Source organism: Xiphophorus hellerii, chromosome 22, assembly GCF_003331165.1.
Source record: "Xiphophorus hellerii strain 12219 chromosome 22, Xiphophorus_hellerii-4.1, whole genome shotgun sequence".
Taxonomy (NCBI): Eukaryota; Metazoa; Chordata; class Actinopteri; order Cyprinodontiformes; family Poeciliidae; genus Xiphophorus; species Xiphophorus hellerii.
Genome location: NC_045693.1, coordinates 27,723,880 through 27,737,208, shown reverse-complemented (window position 1 = coordinate 27,737,208; position 13,329 = coordinate 27,723,880). Strand labels below are relative to the sequence as shown.

The following is a 13,329-nucleotide window of genomic DNA, read 5'->3' as shown; positions in this document are numbered from 1 at the left end:
ACAAAAATGTTATGGCTCAACTGAAGAGTAGCTCCACGTAAACGGGACCTAAGGCTGATCATAAAAACCCAGAGATACCATAAATCCAACAACGCTAGCATGACAGGTTCAACTGAAACATACCTGATAAAGAGGCACACTAAAAGACAACATCATGAAACCTACAATCAAAGACACAAAAGAATGACTCATATCAAAGCATGTACATGTGTGAGAATGGTCCAGTCAAAGTCCAGGCCTAATCATATTAAAATAACTGATGATTTTAACAGCCAAGTTTAATCAACTTCACAATTATGCATCACTTTATGTTGTAAATTGTGGCCCTAATATAACAAAATCTGTAGGGATTTACTTTAGCAAGGCCCTGCAGTTTAGTTCTTCCTGCTTCTCTCCTAGATTTATCGAAATGGCTGCTTGATGTTCGTTGTGATTCCGCATTATCAAGACACAGCAGGCGCTTAGGCATGCAGCCATTTCTCCAAGAAACAGCTGCTTTTTTTGTAGCCATGTATTTTTTTTCTTTTCTCCACTGGGATTTGCAGCTCTGCTTCCTTTACTTCACATCGCACCTTGCTGATGCTGACAAACACTTCCTCACCCTATAATTTAACACCAACACCAGGAACCATCTGCTTGCCACCAAATTAGGGGAGAGCATTTATTGAACGTCTTGTGGTGCAAATGCTGATCCAGGTCCTGAGATAAATGACAAGGCTCAGGAAGTGGATTCGCGACATCAATTTTCTGCTAAGATAAAGTCACTCCTGCTGTCAAAGCTGTTAATATAGACAGACTTTGCGATGATATTCAGCTTTCCTCAGGCTGGCGCAGTGGTGCTGGTTTGACTGGAACAAAACAAAAGGGGACATTTCTTTATAAATAATTTCACGCCAGAGAAATGCCTCATAAATACACGGCGCCACCCTCGCGTGGCCTGCTTTAATGCTCCGACGGACAACGGTCGGTATTAAACCTCACTGTTAGCCTGCGGGAAATTGCTTTGGCTTGTTGTTATTTCTGCTGCTGGAGTTGAATCCTATTATAGATCGTTTTTAACCTCCCCTCAAGGACCGGCTATTGATTGGCTTACACAAAGGACCCGCTGTGAGAAAAATGACACACACAAAAAAAGGCACAAATAAACAAACATTGATTTTTGTCAGTTTGTTTATAATTAAACAGCCGAGCGGCTTACGGCACCAGGGGTGAGCGGGCGGGGATTATGAGGAGAAGTCTGGGTCTTGTTAAATTTTTAGGTCCTGGTGACTGTCCTAGCTTAGAGCTATTTGACATTTATCAAAGCTGACTGAATTAGACCAGAGCAGGCTGAAAGCGCTCATCGTTTGCACTTTGACAAGATACACGGGTAAAGCACGTACAAGGAGTAAACAAAAGGAATAAAGAGGGTTAAAAAGAGCGATGAATTGCAAGGGCACTGGGAAAGGGTCATCAATCTTAATTGGTGTTTGGCGACGCCTGCTGGTTACAGCTGCTAATGCAGGAATCAAAAATGTCTATCCAAAAATAAGCTTTAGAATAAGATGTTGCCATAAGTGTCCAAAATTCGATTTAGCATTGTTTTAATATTGTTTTATTTTTAATCTTGTCCTAATAAGGATACTGTATTTGAGTTTGTGTTTTTGTTTGTTATGGTTTTTAATATTTTAAAGTATTGAAAATCGGGCCATTTTATTATGTTATATTACTGTTTAGTCAGTGTCGATGTAATGTTTACTGTCTGGTAAGAAAGTTAACTCATCTCACTGTAACCAAATCTACCTAATGGTAAAGTTGACTTATTGATTGGTTTATTGATTGATTCAGGGATGCGCAGAATTTTTTTTTAAACTTCTCCAAAAGAAAAAAAATAGCATACACTACTTTTCTATGGTGAAAAGGGAGTATATATATATATATATATATATATATATATATATATATATATATATATAAAAAATTCCCTTCTCACCCACCGCGGGTGGTTCTTATCCTCTGAGCTCGGGTCCTCTACCAGAGGCCTGGGAGCTTGAGGGTTCTGCGCAGTATCTTGGCTGTGCCAAGGACTGCACATTTCTGGACTGAGATGTCTGATGTTGTTCCTGGGATCTGTTGTAGCCATTGGTCCAGTTTGAGGGTGACTGCCCCGAGGGCCCCGATGACCACAGGCACCACTGTGGTCTTCACCTTCCAGGCCCTCTCCAGTTCTTCTCTGAGGCCCTGGTATTTCTCTAGTTTCTCGTGCTCCTTTTTCCTGATGTTGCAGTCGCTTGGTATTGCTACATCTATCACAACGGCTTTCCTCTGTTGTTTATCCACTACGACAATGTCTGGTTGGTTCGCCATTACCATTTTGTCTGTCTGGATCTGGAAGTCCCACAGGATCTTAGCTCTGGCGTTCTCCGCCACCTTTGGGGGTGTTTCCCACTTTGATCTCGGGGTTTCCAGTCCATATTCTGCACAGATGTTTCTGTACACTATGCCTGCATCTTGGTTATGTCGTTCCATGTACGCTTTCCCTGCCAGTATCTTGCACCCTGCTGTTATGTGCTGGACTGTCTCAGGGGCCTCCTTGCACAACCTACACCTTGGGTCTTGTCTGGTGTGGTATATCTGGGCCTCTATTGCTCTGGTGTTTAGGGCCTGTTCCTGGGCGGCCAGGATGAGGGCCTCTGTGCTGTCCTTGAGTCCAGCTTTTTCCAGCCATTGGTAGGATTTACTGATATCAGCCACTTGGGTTATTTGCTGGTGGTACATCCCATGTAGGGGCTTGTCCTGCCATGATGGTATCTCTGGCACCTCAACCTATATATATATCAACCTATATATATATATATATATATATATATATATATATATATATATATTCCTTTTTTATGGTATAAATACACTGCCTGGCCAAAAAAAAAGTCGCCACCTGGATTTAACTAAGCAAATAGGTACAAGCCTCCTATTGGATAAGTACTGCATCTTTCAGCTGGCAACAAGTTATTTAACCCCAGCTGATGCAATGAGTAACTCCTCATTTCTTAAACAACCATGGCAAAAGACACATCCTGTGGTCGTGGAAAAGACGTTAGTCTGTTTAAGAAGGGTCAAATTATTGGCATGCATCAAGCAGAGAAAACATCTAAGGAGATTGCAGAAACTACTAGAACTGGGTTAAGAACTGTCCAACGCATCATTAAAAACTGGAAGGATGGTGGGGAACCATCGTCTTCCAGGAAGAAATGTGGTCGGAAAAAAATCCTGAATGATCGTGATCGCCGATTACTTAAACGTTTGGTCAAATCAAATCGAAGAAAAACAACAGCAGAACTCAGGAGTATGTTTACTTGTGAACGCAAAAGCATTTCCACACGCACAATGCGAAGGGAGCTCAAGGGGTTGGGATTGAACAGCTGTGTAGCCGTAAGAAAACCTCTAATCAGTAAGGCTAACCAGAAAAAAAGGCTTCAGTTTGCTAGGGAGCATAAAGATTAGACTCTGGAGGAATGGAAGAGGGTCATGTGGTCTGATGAGTCCAGATTTACCCTGTTCCAGAGTTATGGGCGCATCAGGGTAAGAAGAGAGGCAGGTGAAGTGATGCACCCATCATGCCTAGTGCCTACTGTACAAGCCTGTGGGGGCAGTGCTATGATCTGGGGTTGCTGCAGTTGGTCAGGTCTAGGTTCAGCAACATTGTGTGCCCAAAGAATGAGGTCAGCTGACTACCTGAATATACTGAATGACCAGGTTATTCCATCGATGGATTTTGTCTTCCCAAATGGAACGGGCATATTCCAAGATGACAATGCCAGGATTCATCGGGCTCACATTGTGAAAGAGTGGTTCAGGGAGCATGAGACATCTTTTTCACACATGGATTGGCCACCAGAGTCCAGACCTTAACCCCATTGAGAATCTTTGGGATGTGCTGGAGAAGGCTTTGCGCAGTGGTCAGACTCTCCTATTATCAATACAAGATCTTGGTGAAAGATTAATGCAACACTGGATGGAAATAAATCTTGTGACACTGCAGAAGCTTATTGAAACAATGCCACAGCGAATGCAGGCTGTAATCAAAGCTAAAGGCGGTCCAACAAAATATTAGAGAGTGTGACCATTTTTTGGTGGCGACTTTTTTTTTGGCCAGGCAGTGTATATATTCATGTTATATACCATAGTGGAGAAAACATACTTACATTTATGCAAGTAAGTTTTTTGTGGTGTGTGTGTGAAGCATAGGTAATATACAAAAGTTTTAAGTATACTACATATAAATATATACAAAGTATACCTACAGCATGCTTGTACCAATTTTGACATTATAACTTTAAGACACATTTAAATATAAAGGTACCACAATACATTTTTAAGAAATATATTAAATAAAAGTATACTTTAAGTGAACAAAATATGTATTTGCTCAAGTGTACCAATGAAACAATATGATTTTAAAAATATTTTTTGTATATTTTATAATATATGCTCAACATATATATTTTTTTAAATTCACATAAACCTTACTTTAAAAGTAAACTATTAAATATACTGACATTTCAGTATGTTTTAAATTACATCTCAGTGTATATTTTAGGCTAATAAAGTATGCCTTATTAAGTGCCTTATAGTCTTTTACTATTTCTTTAAAGTGGAAAAGAATAAAAAAAGAAAAAAAAGCAGTCCCTATAGTGGAACTTGATGTAATGTTGCTTAACAAAGTAGTACATAATGTGTTCATGCCTCAAAACATCAAACGTAGTGACAGAGTTTCTACAACAAATACAATTCAATCTGGAGAGACTCAGACGGAAAAAACAGCGATTAAAAAGGTTTATTGACATGCATGAATTTAAAGTTCTTTGGCGCTCGGGCCCCGGCTGAGGACATTGAGCTGTGAATTGCGATCAGCTCGGATGAGCATTCCCGATGTAGGTTAGGAATGTCATCCCCCGGGACCCGACACTGGTGGTGGGGGTCGGTGAAGGATGGGAGCCTGAAGAGTGGAGGTGGAGAAGGGGTGGAGGAGGGTTGAGCGCAGCTGGAAAGCGGAAGATGTCATGGATGGAGGTCCTTATCAACTGGGCCTTGGTCGGTGATTGGACGTGACGTGGCTTGGTCCAGCGTTGATAGGTCGGCGGTGATGAGCGGGACGCGCCGACTGGATGATGCAGGTGGGGCTAAAGAGTCTTCCAGTTTGAATTTGCGCCTAGGCTTCATTTCAATCTGGAGAGACTCAGACGGAAAAAACAGCGATTAAAAAGGTTTATTGACATGCATGAATTTAAAGTTCTTTGGCGCTCGGGCCCCGGCTGAGGACATTGAGCTGTGAATTGCGATCAGCTCGGATGAGCATTCCCGATGTAGGTTAGGAATGTCATCCCCCAAAAAGGGAGGCTGAGGCCGGGGCCGAGGCCGGGGAATTAGCATCAGGGTCAGAGAGTAATGTGGGGGAGCTACGCTAGCTCGGGGCTTACAGACTAGGACTTGAGGAGATCGTAGTAGGTAATGTTACTGTGATAGGGGTAAATTATGAAGCTGGTGGATAACGGTCAGCGGGGATGCTGCTAGGCGTGTATTGGCGAGATGCTGGTAGATGAAAGACACTGGGATGGTGCGAGGTATGAAATGACGGGATGTGGGTAGATGAAGGCCAGCTGGGGAAGAGGTGCGGCGTTAAATAGCAGAATGCTGGTAGATGGAGGCCAGCGGGGGATGCTGTTATGCGTGAAATGACTGGATGCTGGTAGATGTAGGCCAGCTGGGGACGCCGCTATGCATGAAATGACTGAATGCTGGTAGATGAAGGCCAGCTGGGGACGCCGCTATGCATGAAATGACTGAATGCTGGTAGATGAAGGCCAGCTGGGGACACCGCTATGCATGAAATGACTAAATGCTGGTAGATGAAGGCCAGCTGGGGACACCGCTATGCTTGAAATGACTAAATGCTGGTAGATGAAGGCCAGCTGGGGACACCGCTATGCATGAAATGACTAAATGCTGGTAGATGAAGGCCAGCTGGGGACGCCGCTATGCATGAAATGACTAAATGCTAGTAGATGAAGGCCAGCTGGGGACGCCGCTATGCATGAAATGACTGGATCTGGTAGATGTGGGCCGGCTGGGGAAGCCGCTATTTGTGAAAAGACTGGATGTGGGCTAACTTGGGGGCGCCGTTAAGATGAAACGGCAGGAAGTTGGTAGATAAAGGCCGATAGTATGTCAATTAGAAATAATATCCCCCCAAAAATGAAAGCTGAGGCTCGGGCCGGAGCTGGGAGTTAGAGACTGGGAGAGTGAGAAAAGGCCGGGAGCTACGTCAACTCGGGGCTTGCGGGCTGGAACCTTAAGGAGGCTATACAGGGTGACGTTACTGATGGTAGGGGAAAATGATAAAAGCCAGTGGATGAAGGTCAGCCGGAGACATAGATGGGCGTGGAATGGCAGGGTGCTCGTAGAGTAGACCGACTGAAATGATGATTTAGCTGTAGGAAAGAGATCAGCTGCATGGTACTGAGATAGCGAGAAAAGGATGGGAGAGGGAATAGATTAGGATGTAAGAAGATAGCTGCCTGCTACTGGAGGTGAGATGCTAGAACCAGGATTAGATTCGCAGGGTGACGTTAGAGGATGCGAGCGAGATATGGGGACATTCTGGAATGAAACTTAAAATAGGGGAGTGAAGGACAACAGGGAAAGATGAGCATAACATTTGCTGGATGGGAGTATGCGCTTTGCGTGAGGTTGACCAACCACCACCAGTGAATTGCGCAGTGCACGTCGGGCACTGAGGGAAGCTATGAAGACGGAGACGAGATACGTAAAATTATATGAAGAGAATGCTGAAGATGACTATGGAGCTGTTGGCGTAAGGTCGAGAGAATACCTGGAATACTGGTTAAACGTGATCTAAAGAGTTGAGTGATGTCGTATATAAATTACAGCCTCGAGATTGTGAGAATGCAGGGGCTTGGAATGATGGATGAGCATGAAGAGGAAGCTAAAACTGGAAATGAGGATGAGAAACCGAGGAACTATAGGGAATAAAATTACGGTGCGGGGCGTGGATGAGGGTTTGAAATAGATTATTTTGTCTAGTAGCTGGACTGGACTGTACAAGGGCTGGGAGATATAGCTTATCAGCGAGAGTGTTAGAATGGCAGGAAGCTGGAGGATGAAGGCCAGCTGGGGAAGCGAGAGTGTTCGAACGGCGGGATGATAGTAGATGAAGGAATCTACTAGAAATGAATCTACGTAGATAACGACTCTGTAGCCGCGGGCTACTTGTTAACAGACTTAAGATGCTGTAATATCAGCTGAGCATCATTTATCTGTCATTAACTGCATCCGACAGCATTGCTCAACTTGGTCGGTTACTTTGGGGGAAAACTTAGCAGGGTTCTGCGGTTGTGGCATGATTATAATGGACATACACAGCTCTGTGCAGCAGCAGCAGGTCTCCTTCGCTGCCGCACCGGTGTAAATCCGGCAAGCGTCTCAGAGTTCAAGTTGCGTTTTTTTTTTTTTTTTGAGGGCGGCTCGGGAAACAGGTTACAACGTCTAATGGATTAAACAGTTTTAACGATGAATAAACGGTATGACAATCCGAAACGGTCCTAAATCCCAGGCAGCACTGCTGAGCGGAAACCAGGGCCCAATGCAGGAACAGAGTGAATGAAGGGGCAGAAAATGAATGACAAATGACTGCTACGAACAGACGACTAACAGGGACCCGACAGAGAGGCTGAGACACAGGTGACGAATAAACAGGGGTAATCAGGGAACGAGACGCAACTGGCAACAATCAAGGGGGGACGGACAACACGGAGACTCGGAAAAACACAGAAACTCGAAATAGATAAGCAGAAAACTCAACTCCGGACAACGGCATGCAAAACGTCAAGGTTTTTTTTTTTTTTTCTTTGGTGATAAAGCGGTAGTAATATCAATGGGAGCGTGACGTACTGTCACGCGGTTAAACACGGCGGGTGCACCAATTAAGATGGTCACTGTTGAAGCAGAGAAATGAATGCCGTAACCATGACGGCCCATGAACGGCTCTACGTGCTGGGTGCGCATGCGTCTACTGTTTTTTATGAATGAATAATCCCGCTGTGCGGATAAACGTGACCAGACACGAACGCTGGCTTGAGAGGGGCCGAGAAAAGGAGCAGTAAGTCCAGTGCGGGCATAGAAAGTTAGAGGAGGGATATATGGGGCTTGATAACTGAGGCTACTACTGAGAGCGGGAAGCTGTAGAAAAGAGGTTGGCGATCCGCCTTGGGTCACAGCTGGCAGGGAAGCCACTGTTTACTAATTCATTTATGCATTCATACAATTAAAAGCTCTGCAGCATTTGAAACGCGCCCGGGTGGCGCATGCGAAATGGGCCTGCAAGTTCGGGAAGGGGATAGACTAAGTTCCGCGTTTCCTAACGTTGCAAAACATGAATGAGACGTGTGAGGCTACGTCTTACCCTGAAAGCCCGAGGCGGGCATAGCGTGGGAAATCCGAAGGGAGGAGCTGATGACCGGGCTGCCAGCAGCTATGCGGAAGTGACTGAAGCTGTTGAAGTGGCTGAACCAGAGCGAGGAACCGGTGGAAAGGCGATGCGATGAACGGCGGTGGAGAGATGATGAGCAACGGGCTGGGAGGGCGACGGAGATCGGTGCAGCGAGACCGTGGCGGGTCGGCCAGGGCCGTGGAGTGGGTGACGTGGGAGCCAGGGACGGTGGATCCCGGTCAGGCGAGAGAGCGGCGGCAGAAGCTGCTTAGAATGAATGAGGCCAGGGGGATTCTTCTTCCATCTGAGGAGCGACTGAGGGAAGGAAGGGGCCGAGCAAGCGGCTTTTATGAGGGACATTAGAGGTGGAAGGACGAGCAATCACGGAGAAAAGGATCTGGCGAGATAGCTGGCTGGGAGCTGAGGCGTGCGGCTGAACAGGGTTGAGCGCAGCTGGAAAGCGGAAGATGTCATGGATGGAGGTCCTTATCAACTGGGCCTTGGTCGGTGATTGGACGTGACGTGGCTTGGTCCAGCGTTGATAGGTCGGCGGTGATGAGCGGGACGCGCCGACTGGATGATGCAGGTGGGGCTAAAGAGTCTTCCAGTTTGAATTTGCGCCTAGGCTTCATTACTTGTTCTTAACACTAAATATAGCAGGTATCTTCAATTTTAAATCTCTCCAAATATGATCTGTTGTTTTCAGTTTTTTAACTGAAACACAGAAGCTATTTTTGTCCAATCCATTTTCAGATGTATGATGTAATATCTATCTATTAGTGAACAGCATTAGCTCCAGTTCACACTCCAGACCAGATGGTGGTAATGCTCACTTTCAATGCTCACGGCGGAGTCCCTGCTCGAAATTCCGTGAAAGAGGTGTACGGAAGAAAAACGGCGAGTGACTGAGGGTCATTGCGCGTAACGGAAACCCTGTAAATTCTAGACACTAACAGGTACCATAGAATTTCTCAAAAATCCGTGATGGACGGCGGAGTCCCTGCTCGAAATTCCGTGAAAGAGATGTACGGAACCTTGTGCCAGAAGCCCATTAAAATGCTGTCTACATTGTTTAAGACTGTGTGATTGTGAGTGTGAGTGGGAATAAAAATAGCAATAGGTATTTTGTTCCATATAACACAGTAGGAGTGTAACAGGTAAACCTTCTATGGATGCAAACTCGACTAAAAACCCACCTGTTTAGGATTGTATCTGAAACGTAATCAATTACAAATTTATTGATGGAGCCTGACTTAATGTCGTGTTTTGATTGTTGATTGTATGTTGCATTGTGTTTCTGTGTTTGATATGATGTAAAGCACTTTGAAATGCCTTGCTGCTGAAATGTGCTATACAAATAAAATTTGATTGATTGATTGATTGATTTTATTTTATTTTTAAAAGTGCCATAAAAAGAACATCACACAACATAATATGATATGCTGTTCAAATTCGCCATTTTTAGTCGCCCATTATTGCCTTAAAAATAGAGAGCCTTGATAATAGTTAGTAGTTTTGGTAAATTCAAGTTGGTGACGTCCTAGTCCGAGTTAGACAATAACACAACAGGATAAGAACTGGATGGAAATGAAATGTGGGTCACGAAAGGAACCTGAAGGAACAAAGGCTGCTAACGTGTAGCTAGCTGGTGGTAAGTTTGCATCAAAATCCTAATTATCTTAGTTTAACTATAAACAGTGCAGTAAATGTATAAGCAAACTTACGTTGGTTTCAGAAATAGTCATTTATCAATGTTATTGTGACTTTTATGATTATTATAACAATCATTCAACTTCATGTTATAACTGTATGGAGGCCCTGTTTGCTGTGACTTAATATAGTTTTCTTCATAAACTTAACCTGGTTTTAATTAAGCTCAGTATGCCAAAGAGACTTTGATATTTTGAGGCTGTTGTTATAACTCCTTCATCATCATTTTTATCTTCAACATATTTTTGCAGTTTAAGCAAATCAATATGAAAAACCTAAATACTTTTCTGTTTCAGAAGAGGCTCTGGCTCCACTGGATCATCGCCCCAGTTTTGAGGATGAATCTCCACAGCGTTTTCATGGTGTAAGGTATGCTGTTTGTTTTTTTTTACACTGAGCTACATTTTTAACAACAGCACAAACTGGTGTGTTTCCAACACTGAGTGCTTAATAAACATGATTTGATTTGAAAATAATTGTACAGAATGTATTTGCCTTGTTAATCTGCCATTTCTCTTTCATACATTTTATTCATTGTCATGGACTAGTGACCTGTCCAGGATGAACCCCGCCTCTGGCCCGATGACCACCACCAGCCACCAGGATCAGCGTGTTCAGATCATGGATAGAAAGCTTTTAAGGCAGTTTGTCCCCTTTAAGTCCACACTTAAAACAACTTCATAGTTATTGAAGTTGCATCAACTGATTTATGATATTGCTGACTATTTTTTTCTACTTCTAACACTTACAGGCAAAGAAGACACCCAGAAATGTTTTTTCACTCCAGGCATCTGGTCCCAATCATTATCAGTTCTTCTGATGATGTCACATACATAGCGAATCCACAACGTCTTAAAATTGTAAGTCATATTTTTTTCTTTGCTATTTTTCTTTACTCTTACGACTACAAGTGCTTTCTCTGTTTAATTGCTCTATTGTTCTTTTTTGTAGGTCTCTGTTAAGTGCAGTGGTGCAGTGAATGGTAATGTTCTGTTGTTGATCCTCACTGTTCTTAGGAAGGAGAAATGTCAGTTTGTCTGGAGTAATACTGGAATACTATGACATTGTATTAAAACAATACTCTGTCCTTGGTGAAATATTTTTCACATTTCCTCTAAAGTGTACCTATTGTTTTATTGTGCTAATTTTCATGAGCATGTTGTCTATAAACTTTTAATATACTGACAATTCGTACAATTCTCTGATAGTATATTGGCAATGTTCTCTTGTAAGATGTGAATATATTGACTGCATAATGTAATTTTTTTCAATCGTAAAGTGTGTTGTAATTGATCCTTCTGTGTACTGTAGTGTGTAAGAATCATGTAATGTACAAAGTAGCAAAGAAGAATAATAAGACATTGATAATTAACTAAAAAATGTACTTCATTAGCAATTATAGTAAACTAAAAGAGTAATTAGAGTATGCTGTAATCACACTATTAATATATAAAATATGTAATGCTTATATACTTAGAAGATATTCTAAATATATTTTAAATGTAATTTGATCACAAAAATAGTACATGTTTGTATTACTTAAAGTAACTTTGTATACTTACAGTATACAAAGTATAACTTTAATTGTTCCAAAAAAGCATATTATAGTACACTTTAAATTGTGATTTTCCACAATTTAATTACTATTAAAATACACTAAGTACAAAATTAGTTGTTCCAAAATAAAATACTTACTGTACTGATGATTATTCATACTTAGTATATTTATTTTTCACCAGGGCATTAACGCTGGAAAAAAACTCAGAAATTTTTAGATCTCAGAAATTTTCTAGAAAAAACATTTTGGTGTAAATGTACTCTTCCGTCTTTTTTTTCTATCTACAATGGTCCTAATACGTCGTATCCACCAAATTGCTTGACTTCTGCAGTAAATGTGGGTTCACCCGGCTTAAAGTTGCAGTAAGATACCGGCAGAGGGCAGCACTCTTTCAAAATTACATGTACATAATTTCTCAACGTAAAACGTATGGATTGAAACAAACAAACAAACAAAAAAACAGCTTCTATGGCATAGTTTCTTCCAATGTAAATGGTACAACTCGTATTTTGTACCATTCACAACATACTTTTTGTCACAATTTTTTATTATGGGTTTATGTTGTAATTCGGATTATAGATTTTTTTAAACATGGCACTCAGAATAAAAATGATGACTAAATATCTTAAACCAGTTAAGGATAAACAAAGAAAGGAAAATTAATTTTAAAAGTAATTAATTGGATTTAGTCCTTTTAAAATAGACCTTTATAGCATCCCTTTTTTAAAAATGATTTTTATTAAAAAGAGAAAGAGAGAGAAAAGCTAAATGCACATTATGCTTCTGGTCACCACTATGTGCCACTTCTTTTTTTTGATGTCAAGTTTTATTATGTGAAATCTTTCTGGAGATGTCTTCTTGGACTAAGATACATTCAAATATGAAACAAATTGCTGTTCCTCATAATTCATTTCAGGGGGAACAGCTAAATGTGTGAATGAAAGAATTCTTTATGTTTAGGAAAACATTCATATATTGAAATGCAAAAAATAATATCATTTATATATTTCATATTGCTTCTGTGTCTATAATCTGGATGGACTCAGACAATGCTGCATATAGTGAAGGTCATGCATCCTTCAGGGGAGGAGGATGTACAGTACAGACCAAAGGTTTGGACACACTTTCTCATTGAATTCAAAGGTTTGGACACACTTTCTCATTGAATTCAATGAGAAAGTGTGTCCAAACCTTTGGTCTGTACTGTATGTGTATCCAGATTACCATAGATGTGGACAAGAGTCATTATATATGTTTTATGCAACTTATAGTTATCTTCATACAATCTCATGTTATTCTATCTCACTCCTATTAGATGTTTCATCTAAAAATACATTCTTATATTCTGTTTCAATCATATGAATTTATCTTTCAACATTTATTTGCAAGAAAACGCACTACGTGAACCTGAACTTAGTGTCTAACAACAATAAAGCCAAAAGTTACTGTCCTTTTTTACCTTATATCTTCCTGAAACAATATATATCAAAGAAGCTTGCATTTTATGTACATATTGTTGCTGCTTTACAGAGGTAAACACGTGTTCCTATTATGTATTCATTTATAGTTTATC

At 41.5% G+C, this 13,329-nt stretch overlaps 1 long non-coding RNA gene across 1 annotated transcript; it reads left to right on the top strand.

Moving 5' to 3' along the window:
- The first annotated feature begins 9,802 nt into the window (after positions 1-9,802).
- Positions 9,803-11,576, top strand: LOC116712865 (uncharacterized). The gene is made up of 3 exons (XR_004337705.1): positions 9,803-10,567; positions 10,747-11,058; positions 11,150-11,576. It is a non-coding gene; the product is annotated as an uncharacterized LOC116712865 (long non-coding RNA).
- Positions 11,577-13,329: the final 1,753 nt, after the last annotated feature.